The sequence below is a fragment of the Malaya genurostris genome, chromosome 3 (assembly GCF_030247185.1).
Source record: "Malaya genurostris strain Urasoe2022 chromosome 3, Malgen_1.1, whole genome shotgun sequence".
Classification (NCBI taxonomy): Eukaryota; Metazoa; Arthropoda; class Insecta; order Diptera; family Culicidae; genus Malaya; species Malaya genurostris.
The window spans coordinates 35,753,190-35,763,515 of NC_080572.1; the positions used below are offsets into that span (position 1 = coordinate 35,753,190).

At 36.7% G+C, this 10,326-nt stretch overlaps 1 protein-coding gene across 10 annotated transcripts in view; it reads right to left on the reverse strand.

Moving 5' to 3' along the window:
- The window catches only part of LOC131435488 (uncharacterized), a 682,557-nt gene that overhangs the window by 557,633 nt on the left and 114,598 nt on the right, over nucleotides 1-10,326 (reverse strand). For 3 of the 10 annotated variants that reach the window (XM_058603422.1, XM_058603421.1, XM_058603425.1), the window contains exon 2: nucleotides 4,866-5,428. The exons of the other annotated variants lie outside the window; for them this stretch is intronic. The gene's annotated coding sequence lies outside the window, so the exon portion shown is untranslated. The remainder of the gene's footprint in view (nucleotides 1-4,865; nucleotides 5,429-10,326) is intronic. 10 annotated transcript variants of the gene reach the window in all.

A 10,326-nucleotide genomic window follows, 5' to 3' on the forward strand; every position in this document is an offset into this window, starting at 1 on the left:
GGAAAGAAATATTTCATCACTTCGACATTAATCAAAACGTAAATGTTCCTGAACTAGTTTGAGCGATACGTAAGCTAAAATTCAAAAAAATAATTACAGGTAGTAACAGTCTCCGCTCTGATTTATAGAAAGTATGGATTGTTCGGTTATTTAACATTTTTAAATGGATCCAAACATCATCGTCTGGCACAGTTTCGTCTAACGAGCCTTCGAAACACGCCCATATCATAAGATTACTGAAAAACATTTCGAAGCAAAAGGTCAAAAAGTATTTTAAGATAACGATAGAGAGTCTTTTCGGAGAATATTCTACTAAACCCGGCGAATGACCTTGCATGATTAAAACCGGGTATTAATAATTACTTTAAAAAGTTTTACTAAGAAAATACAGAAAAATGCATTAAAACAAAACAGTGACAAAACTAAGAGCACATTTAATGTTCTATCTGAAACAAATAAATTAACATGGAAGAAAATATTTTAATAACCATAGTGTTCTCCTTTAAAAATAAATCAATCACACGCCCTTCAAATCTATTATTTTTATTGATAACATTATTTTTTTTGGGGAAAAAATTTAATTTACCCATGACGTAAATTCAAGTATGCCGTAATTTATTCGGTGATGACGCAATGTTACATCCATTAACATGTAAACATAATTTTTCTGCCTGTATCGATGTAAGCTGCAGTTTAAATAACTGTAAAGTAATTATATATGACTTATCTTTACACACTTTGAATTGCTCCTATTATGTGAATCTATGAAGACGTAAATTTACAGAATTTTTTTAATGTGTAGTTTTATCAACCCTGGCATCAAGAATCCCACTAAAGTACCGCTTGTTATCCGGGATTTTAGAAGACCAATTCTGCAGATTAATCACACAAGGCGGGAAGAATCGTTTAGTCTTCTTGGTAGTAGGTTTCGGGTCGTTCCCAACAGAAGTACAACCTTCTCTTCAAGGTCCGTCTGAATCGCAAGTGGCCTTACCGATTTTCATAAACTTAGATGATTCAAATTCAATGTTCGATTTTTTGAATTTTTCGAACTCAAAATCATAGCACTGCTGGACGAAATATTTGTTATACAGCACGAATATTTTCATGTTACTTCAATGTAATTTGTACTACATGGGACTGATATGCGGGTACTTCTTATATGGGACCGACAAGAGTTTATATTTTTTCACATTTCACCAAACAAACTTTTAAATATAACTACAAAGTCGGAGAATGTTGCTTTTAAGGAAAAAAAAATCGATCTGGATCCAATAGTATTGAAAGCATTTTTGAAGGGTTTTAATTCTAAAATTAATTTGAAAAGACTTTTATAGGTAAACAGATGCTATGGTTGTGTAATCTTTAATTTGAAATAAGGTTCGAACGTGCAATCGGGGCCTCTAGTCAAACTTTCCCACTTTCATTTCCGTCGTTGCTATTGCTTCTAATAACTGCAATGAATCCATAAACATTAATATTTAATTTCAATATTCCAACACAACGGCATCCACAATCACTAGTTGCTGGTAGATTCACCGGATGTGTCCTGCTTGTGATGCACTTTTTTCCGAGTACAAATTTATGAATCCATCATGGTATTGAGTCTACCTACTCGAGTCCAACTAAACTGCACCCTGGAGCAATTACTGCCGATGTACTCCTAGTACTCCGAGCGATGATGGACTAGCCAGCCTGGCACGGTTTCCAATTTTGAATTTGTCGAAAATTTTTCCCGATGTTTTTTTGCAGAAGCTGCAGCCCAGCAGCAACTCAACCCAAGTGGACGCTTCACATATGTAGATGTGGCCAGCTGCACTCATACAGAGATTCCTATCGGCCAGTAGATCCTTATGCGGGCAGATTTTGTCTCGTTGGTGAAACACACGCTGTTGCTCTATTTTCCAATTCGAGACTACACGCTTCGATGATACCGAGAGCAAAGCTGGAACGAAGAGGCGTTCTGTACATCGTTCCGACAGGCAAAGTCGGTTCATTTGTACATTGAGAATTTGGACAAAAAATGATTCAACTATATCTAACTACGATACAGTATGCTGAACACGACAGCTATGCGCGAAACCGGGGGTTGGGGGATTTGGGAACTGACCAATGGATGCTGGGCAATGAGAGACCAGATATTGCTTCCACAGCTTGTAACCTGCATTGGGCGTATCGGTGTTTTAGACTTTTAGCTATGTGAATTTGCAACATATCTGCACAATGCTATAATAGAAAATTATTGCATGTCGTGTTACCCACAATTCAATGTTCGGCTGGATTCTATTCTCAAGGAACCTATTTCGATAGATATTCGCTTTGTTTTTTGAACTAAGTTGAACACTTGGCATATCGCCCCGCCTGGTCCAGTCTAGTACATTACTTGTACTGGTTGGCCAATTGACAGATATCTAGAAATAGCAATCTCTTTTAGCCGATATTAATGATATTTGAATAGATTCAGTATTTATACTACCACTTTGCCATTATTATGCTGTTAAACTGTGTTCCTTCTACTCGATCTTGGATATATTGCAGTCAATCAACCATCTACTCCTATAGTATTGATAAGAGAGAAGGTAGTCACCAAATACCAAATGGCGTTCCTTTGAATTCACTGAAACTCAGTTTAAAAGAAAGTAGAACTGTAATAATTTAAGAAAAAATCATAGCGTGTAAACTCGTACGCTCCATCAGTGGAGGCGCTTAGTATTTCAGCACCTATAAATCACTTCCGCCGTTTGAACGACAACAAAGAGCGATACGCATTGAATCGAAAACTCATTTCACAGATGTTATCAAACAGCACGAATCAGGTATGATGAAAAAATATACAGAATCTGCTCCAGTCACGTCAGCAGTGAGAAAAATGATTATAATGCTGATGATAGAGCTGTACAACAGTAGCTTTATATGTATGCGAACGAATCGTTGTACCTATCACCTTGAAGTGGTGGTGAAACTCCTAATATGAGCGCCGGACCCAACCGTTATCAAAGGGAAAAAATAAACTTTTATAAATTGAAGTGTATAAATCAGCACCCAGTTCCCACTCACTCGTCGGGGGGTGTTTCTGTTTCGTACCGTGCTACAAGATGAATGGGATTCCTTTTCGTCTTTTGACTATACGAAAAGCCAACGCCAAAAACGAGCCTCAGATTCTCATGCTTTTGGAAAGTAGAAAGGCAAAGGCCTTCTTTTTAATCATCAGCAAAAAAAACTCATTTTGATTATTGCTTCTAGGACAAAAAAAAAACAGCCGTAAGTTCTACCTCTTTCAAGTGCTTGAACGTATTTTCTCACCATAATATCCTGCTTCTCCAGTGTAATACGACGGGAATTAAGAGGTGTGTGAAATGAAGTTGCTGCCCATCAAAGCAATCGGAATGAAAAGAAATTTGATTGAAAATAGATTCACGGATTCTCTGCTCTTTTTAATTTCTTGATGACTGCAGTACGTGCTTCTTTTTTAATCATGATCCGTTAAACTGAATAAGCGGAAAATCAGTCCGTGTTCGATGGATGGTCGGATTTTTCTTCCGGTAGCACGTTCTGTATCTCTGAATTCACCGAAGGTATCGAAAGGAAAATGATTTATGTGTATGTTAATGATTTGTAGTGATTTATTCAAATTAGTTCAGTAAAGTACAACCAAAGCAAAAAGGCACTAAAAGCATATTTAAACAAAAGCTCTATTATTTTACCACTCGAATGCAGCTTTTTCCATAGAAACTGTCCTCTGGAAATCTGGACTTTATTTCTCAAATACTTTCTCCGAAATAGGCACCGGCCTTCCTGGTGCCGAATGGTGCAGGAAATTATATGCAACAACTTAGTAACTGCTACTAGTTGTTTTGTGTTGTGTTGCGTCTTCTAGATGTCGGGGAAAATATTTAATTCAGTACAAAGTTGCACACTGCATTGCGCTGAGATTTCCCTAGTAAACTCACGGAAAGACAGCCGCCACACCGCACCACCACACAGCAAGCGGATTTGTTGCGAATAAATAATTCACAGCTGTTGCCACCGCCTGGCAGCATCAGGACCACAGAAAACGAGTGGAACAGGCGGCTGATCTTAACGTAGCTGCATTCCTGGACATCTGGTCATAGAATAGGATCGATGAATAATTCATTGCGCTAAAAGTGTTTTCGCGGGTACTTGGTCTCTTTCGGTGATGGCGTTCAGCGGGGCGGAAACGAAACGAAGAAAAGAGTTTACGGAAGCGGTAGTGCTTAACAATGTCTCCTAGTGGAATGCAAACAAAAAGTTATCCGCGAATCGGTATAGGAAAGAGATCCTGTCGAGATGACTCAAATTGGAATGATAAATAGAGACTTAGTTTTGGTATTACTTTCCTTCTGGTTAAAAATATTTCACAGTCGATTCTAAGCGCACAAAGTCTTTGCTTGGCTTATATTACGATCCTACTGACACTAAGAATCCTTATAGGGTTGTTGTGGATTATGTTCAGAAATTATTAAAAATTTTAAAACATCAATTTTATTTTCAGACGCAATTAATTTGAAATCGAAAGGTACAGCGTGATGAGCTAATCAAACCTCGCATATAGAGTCAAGTTTTTCAAGCCCGAAAAGACGAACTTAAGACTGTACTCCGAGTTTGGTATTCAAACAAATTTAGGTGTAATTTAATATAAAACACTAATAAATAAGAATCCAAATGTAATAATAATATAATAAGAAATCCTACTTTTATTACTACATCATATAATAACTTAACCCAAGTAGAATTGAAGCTTGTTAAAATTTTGAGATATTTTACAATTGCTGCAAAACTGTTATTTATGTTATATACGTTAGGAAAGATTCTTCCAATATATCGAAATCGATTGTGCAACTTACCGTTTTTAAGTTATACGATAGTACCGAAAAAATCATTGTAGAACAAGGTTGGATATCAGTGTACAACAAGGTAGCGAATCACTAACCTTACCATGTTTCACTAGCAGTTATAGAAGATCTACAAAAGTATTCATTTCAGTTTCAGTTGCACTATGATAAGTTCCAAATGATTTTCTTAATTCTAGCAGTTATAGAAGGTCTGCAAAAACATTCACCCTATTAGATCAAAAAGTTTCAAAAGGTTTTCTTAATTGTATCCGTCGCAGTATAAACCAAAACGAATTTATAGAATCAAATTTATGCGGAAGCATGCTCTCCACAAAAACAAGAAAAAAAACTGCTTTCATCCATCTAGTGGTTTGATGGTGTTCTCGGTTTTGAGCCAAAATTAGAAGTTTGTTTTTCAGTTATTTGCACCATCGGTCTCCCTGTAGTTCCGGAATACCTTTTATTTAGGCCTTTGTTTGTGAAAATCTGTTGTCACTATTTCCGATACTTCCGGAACCAGATTCCGGAGGCCGTTATATGTGATGTGAGTTTGTGGGGCTGTCATCTTGCCAGACCTGTGAAGTAGAGGAATTTATTTACTATTTTTGAGAAATTAACTCATCTTTGTAAATTTCTCTACAGAAACAAACTATTAAATTTGCAGTTTTTCTGTGAGCTAATAATTCTCCTCTTTACTGTTAAACCTTTGAGTTATGTAAAGTACTACATATTTCTATATATCTATATATCTAGCTTGTAATGTCGCGATACAGTACTATGTTGAACTGCATAACGAATAAAGGGCAAAAGATTAGAGAGAAAAGAAGAAGAAAGTATTTAAAAAAAACGCTAAACGATTTGATATAATAAAGCTAAAAAGGGCCATGAATAATTTGCAATAGCTATTTTCATTAGGAAGTATTTAAAAAATATCATGTAATCTCCTTTTTGGAGAACGTGACCATTATTTCCGGTACTTTCGGAATCGGAATCCAAGAGCCGATAAAACGGAATTCAAATCTAATTCCCAATAACTAGATCGATTCTAAAATTATTTTAGTTTTGAGCTCAATTTGAAAGATTTAAATTTTTTTGCATTATTCTAAACGACAATATGAAAGTTTAATCCCTCATCACCTTGTAAATCCGGAGCCGGAAGTTGATTCAATAGTTCTGTATGGAAACATAACATTTTTTTTTTTCATTCGAATATAAGTTTATGAAAATCGGCTCAACAATTTTTGGAAAACAGGAGTAAGCTCCTTTTAAGGATATTGGAGGACTATTTCCGGTACTGCCAGAACCGAAATCTGGGAATGTAAATGTTAACTTGATTGGCCATAAACTAACAAGGCCTACGAATTTGAATAGTTTCAAGCTCAGTTCTGAAGAATTTTCACGATCTTTGCATCGTTACTTCGAGTGACAGCTTGAAATTTTTAACATTCATCACCTTATACCCAAGCTAGAAGTCGGAACCGAAAAAAAATTTTTTTAAATACTATTAAATGTTGAAGTGAGTTCCATTTTAGACTTTATTACCACTATTTCTGATACTTACGGAACCGGTCCTGGTGCTGCTCCCTAAAAAGTACAGTTTCAATGTGTTGTTTTATACGTATAGTTAAAAATTTGATCGAAATAGATAACACATGGATCAATAAGTCCCGAGACTAACAATGGAAACAACTTTTTTTTTTGCAAAATATTTTTTTATTCATCAACATAATCACTTTTTAGGGTGATACAATGGTTCCAACGTTTTTCCAATTTTCAATTTTCAATATATGTTTATAAAAAAAATTATCTTTCCCTTCAAAATAAGCTTCAGTTTCAGCGATGATCTCCTCATTTGAGCCAAATCTTTTTCCCTGGAGCATTTTTTTAAGATCATCACTGGGGGCTAAATCTGGCGAGTATGGGGGGTGGGAAAGCACATCAAAGCCCAATTCGTTCAATTTCGCCATGGATGGAACAAAAAGAGCATTCGTCGACTCGTTGCTGTTTTTGTTCCAGCGAAAGCAATCGCGGCACCCACTTGGAAAAAACCTTTTTCATGCTCAATTTTTCATGAAGGATAGTGATTACACTTCCATATGATATCTGTGTCATCTCAGCAATCTCACGGAGCTTCACTTTATGATCTTTCATTATAATTTTTGTCACTTCACTCACATTTTCTGGTGTAACGGCTTCCACAGGTCTACCCGAGCCTTCCGCGTCATTTGTGTCGGTACGACCACGTTTAAACTCGGCGAACCACCGACAAATCGTTGCTTTTGATGGACAAAAGTCCGGATAACATTTTTCAATCCATTGTTTCGCTTGCACGGTGTTTTTACCCATTAAAAAACAATGTTTTATCAAAACACGAAACTCGGTTTTTTCCATTTTTTTTAAAACAAACTACAAAACGACTTTACTCCAACCTCGATAACTCAGCTGTTTCTGGTGACTGGTGAGATATTCCTTGGAGATATTTTATATTTTTCTTACTTATTATATTTCTCCTGAGTATCGAAAATCAGGTTTTGTTGAGATCATATTGCTTACTAAAACATATTCGGATCTCTTTCCCTCCCTACTAACAAATCTCCTATCCCGTGATGCTCGTGGAGATACAGTGGAACCCGCGGTCTCTAGGAACAACGAGTATCGGAGTAACATTCCTTCCTTTCCCTCAGTAGCACAACGTTTGGTCGTAGCCAGCGTTGTTTTTTATCATTTAACAAAAAGTTAGGAGTGAGTGGGTATGTACAGTGAAAATGATTTGCTTCTCCCAAGCTTCATTTTCTTAATTCATTGTACATTTCCACTCATTCGGTCAATCACGAAGTGCAACTACGAGCGATCTACTTCAGCTCAGCTCACTATTTCTGATACTTACGGAACCGAAAACTGGGGACCGGTATAACAGAGGTGAGATTATTTGGTCATCTGCTAACAAGATCATTAATCTGGAGATAATTACTAACAATTTTTAAGGAAATTGCATCTCTTTACATGGCCTTCATAAAAAAATCAACCTTGAAATCAACATCTTTACACAAATCTTCGTGTAATTTCGTAACCGGAATCATATCGAAAAAAATTCAGAGCATTTGTATGGCTTCCAAAGTCCATTAATATGAATTTAAGTTTGTGAAAATCGGTATAGCCATTACTGAGAATAGCTAGTTGTCATATGTTTGTGCTTCGACCTGGGAGAACTTAGTTTCAATAGGATCATATCACTAAGCATACTTTAAGAATCGATTGCAAGTCTATTGCAATATAATGGCAAATTTCACAAAAGAAATGTAATACCAAGACTTTGCTTTACTCGTTGATGCTTCACGGTTGATATTTCCAAATACCTTACCACCGAAATGCATAACCACAGTCCTGTACAATAAGAATTTATTACGACCTGTGTCAAACTTGAAGCTTTAGTTCCACATCTACATATAATATCATGGCCACAAATTTCTCTCATATTACCTTATTATTGTTCAACTGTTAAATTTACCAGATTGAAATGTGAATACAAATTGAAAACAAATCTTAACATTCAGACTTTTTTCCTCGTTTCTTACAAAAGACGCTGAAACATTCCGCAACAAAACAAACCGCAATAGCTGTAAAAGTTACTCTGAAGAAAATCTGATTGTCAACACTCCCTGGACGGAATCCTATTCTGCTAACCAATGCCAGTTCGGCTAATAGTTCTGATAACTCCATGCTACTTTTCCTTCCCCCATTACTTCAAACAGATTCACAAATCGAAGTGCCGTTTGACATTCTGCTAACAATCACCCAGTTACCAGTAACGGTGCGATACCTACAGCTCTGTGCTCGGAATGCTGTTTCCATTCCGAGCAGGTGTTCTTTCACTTATCCACAGAACACTTACGCGACGGTTCAACTCGACTCGTTTCAGTGTCAGGCAGGGAAAGGCAAACCGACCAACCGACAGAGAAGCATAATAGCGAAGGATAAACAGACGCCATTAGCATAAAACAAAAGTTTTCTCGCAGTTTGTAAAAGTTTTCTCGCTCATAGATGCAAGACTACTGTAGGCGACGGGGTTGGGCGATGAGCGTTGATCGAATTGTTTTCCTCAATCCACTACCCCTCGGGAGCGGGGTGGGTATCAGTGCATCTTTGTACAGCTCGCGTTCGAACAATGATCGACTAACGATGATTACATTTAAATAACATATCTGTGGGTTCTTGTTGAGATCGGTATTCCTCGACGGGGCATGAGCAAGATTGTTACACTAGAAACTGATTCGCCTACTTGAGACGCAAGATGCGCCAAACGCCCTGTAAACTTTACTACGTAATTAAGTTCAACAACGAAGTAATAGTGTACAATCAAGACACTAACGCCGTCTTCATCGAAATATTACAATAGTTATCAATAATATTAATTGAATAGGGCGACTGTTCCCTTAGTCATGTCAGTTCCACCATTCATCTTATATAGAAAACCCTTCTTAATCCACCTAATGGTGTGATAATGCCTCCTCTTCTTTCATACAGTCTGATGAAAATAAATTTCATCAGTTATTAAATAATTTATCGGATACCAATTTTGACACCAATTGATTCAGATTGATTCGAGTAGTTCACAAAAGCATGCTTCAGTGTTTATGTCACACAGTCAGCATCATTTTTCCAAACTAGTACCTGACATTTGCGTTGCCTATTTGTATAAGAAGAGTGATCCTAAATTAAAACCCTTGGTGGAATTTTCATATATCTTCCACTTGGTGGAATTTTCATATATCTTGAAAAATCACCATACATGAAATTTTCGAAATCGAAAAAAAAATGTTTGATGCCAGAAAGAATTGCATGAAACGTAGAGATTTAGTGTCATCTCGATTTTTTTTGTTGAAAATATCGACTTTCTGGGACTGGGGATATCAAAGAAGTCCCAGAAAGTCGATTTTTTCAAAAAAATTTTTTTCTGAGATAACACTAAATCTCGACGTTTCATGCAATTTCGATTTCGGAAATTTTATGTACTTTCCCCTATGGTGCTTTTTCAAGAATGAAAATTTTCAAACTTTAACCGCTGGGCAGAACCCCTTACCCATGTCCGATTTAGCTCAAATTTTGCACGAGGACTATTTTCGAGATGCTTAAACTTCTGAAAAATAGCGCTTTAAGAAATTAGAGGTGATCCCAAAATATTGGCGCCCTTATATACATAAGAGCGTTAAAAACAAGTGTCACTTATACCATTATATCTCCGGAACCAAAAGTCACAACCATTTGGTCTTCGAACTTGATCAATGGTTCGATAGTAGCTTTCAAACGAGCATAAGTTAGTTAAAGTCGGTTCAGCCATCCCCTGAGAAAATTGAGCGCGTATAAATATCTACGAAAAGAGCACAGACACACACACACACACACACACACACACACACACACAGAGAGAGAGAGAGAGAGAGAGAGAGAGAGAGAGAGAGAGAGAGAGAGAGAA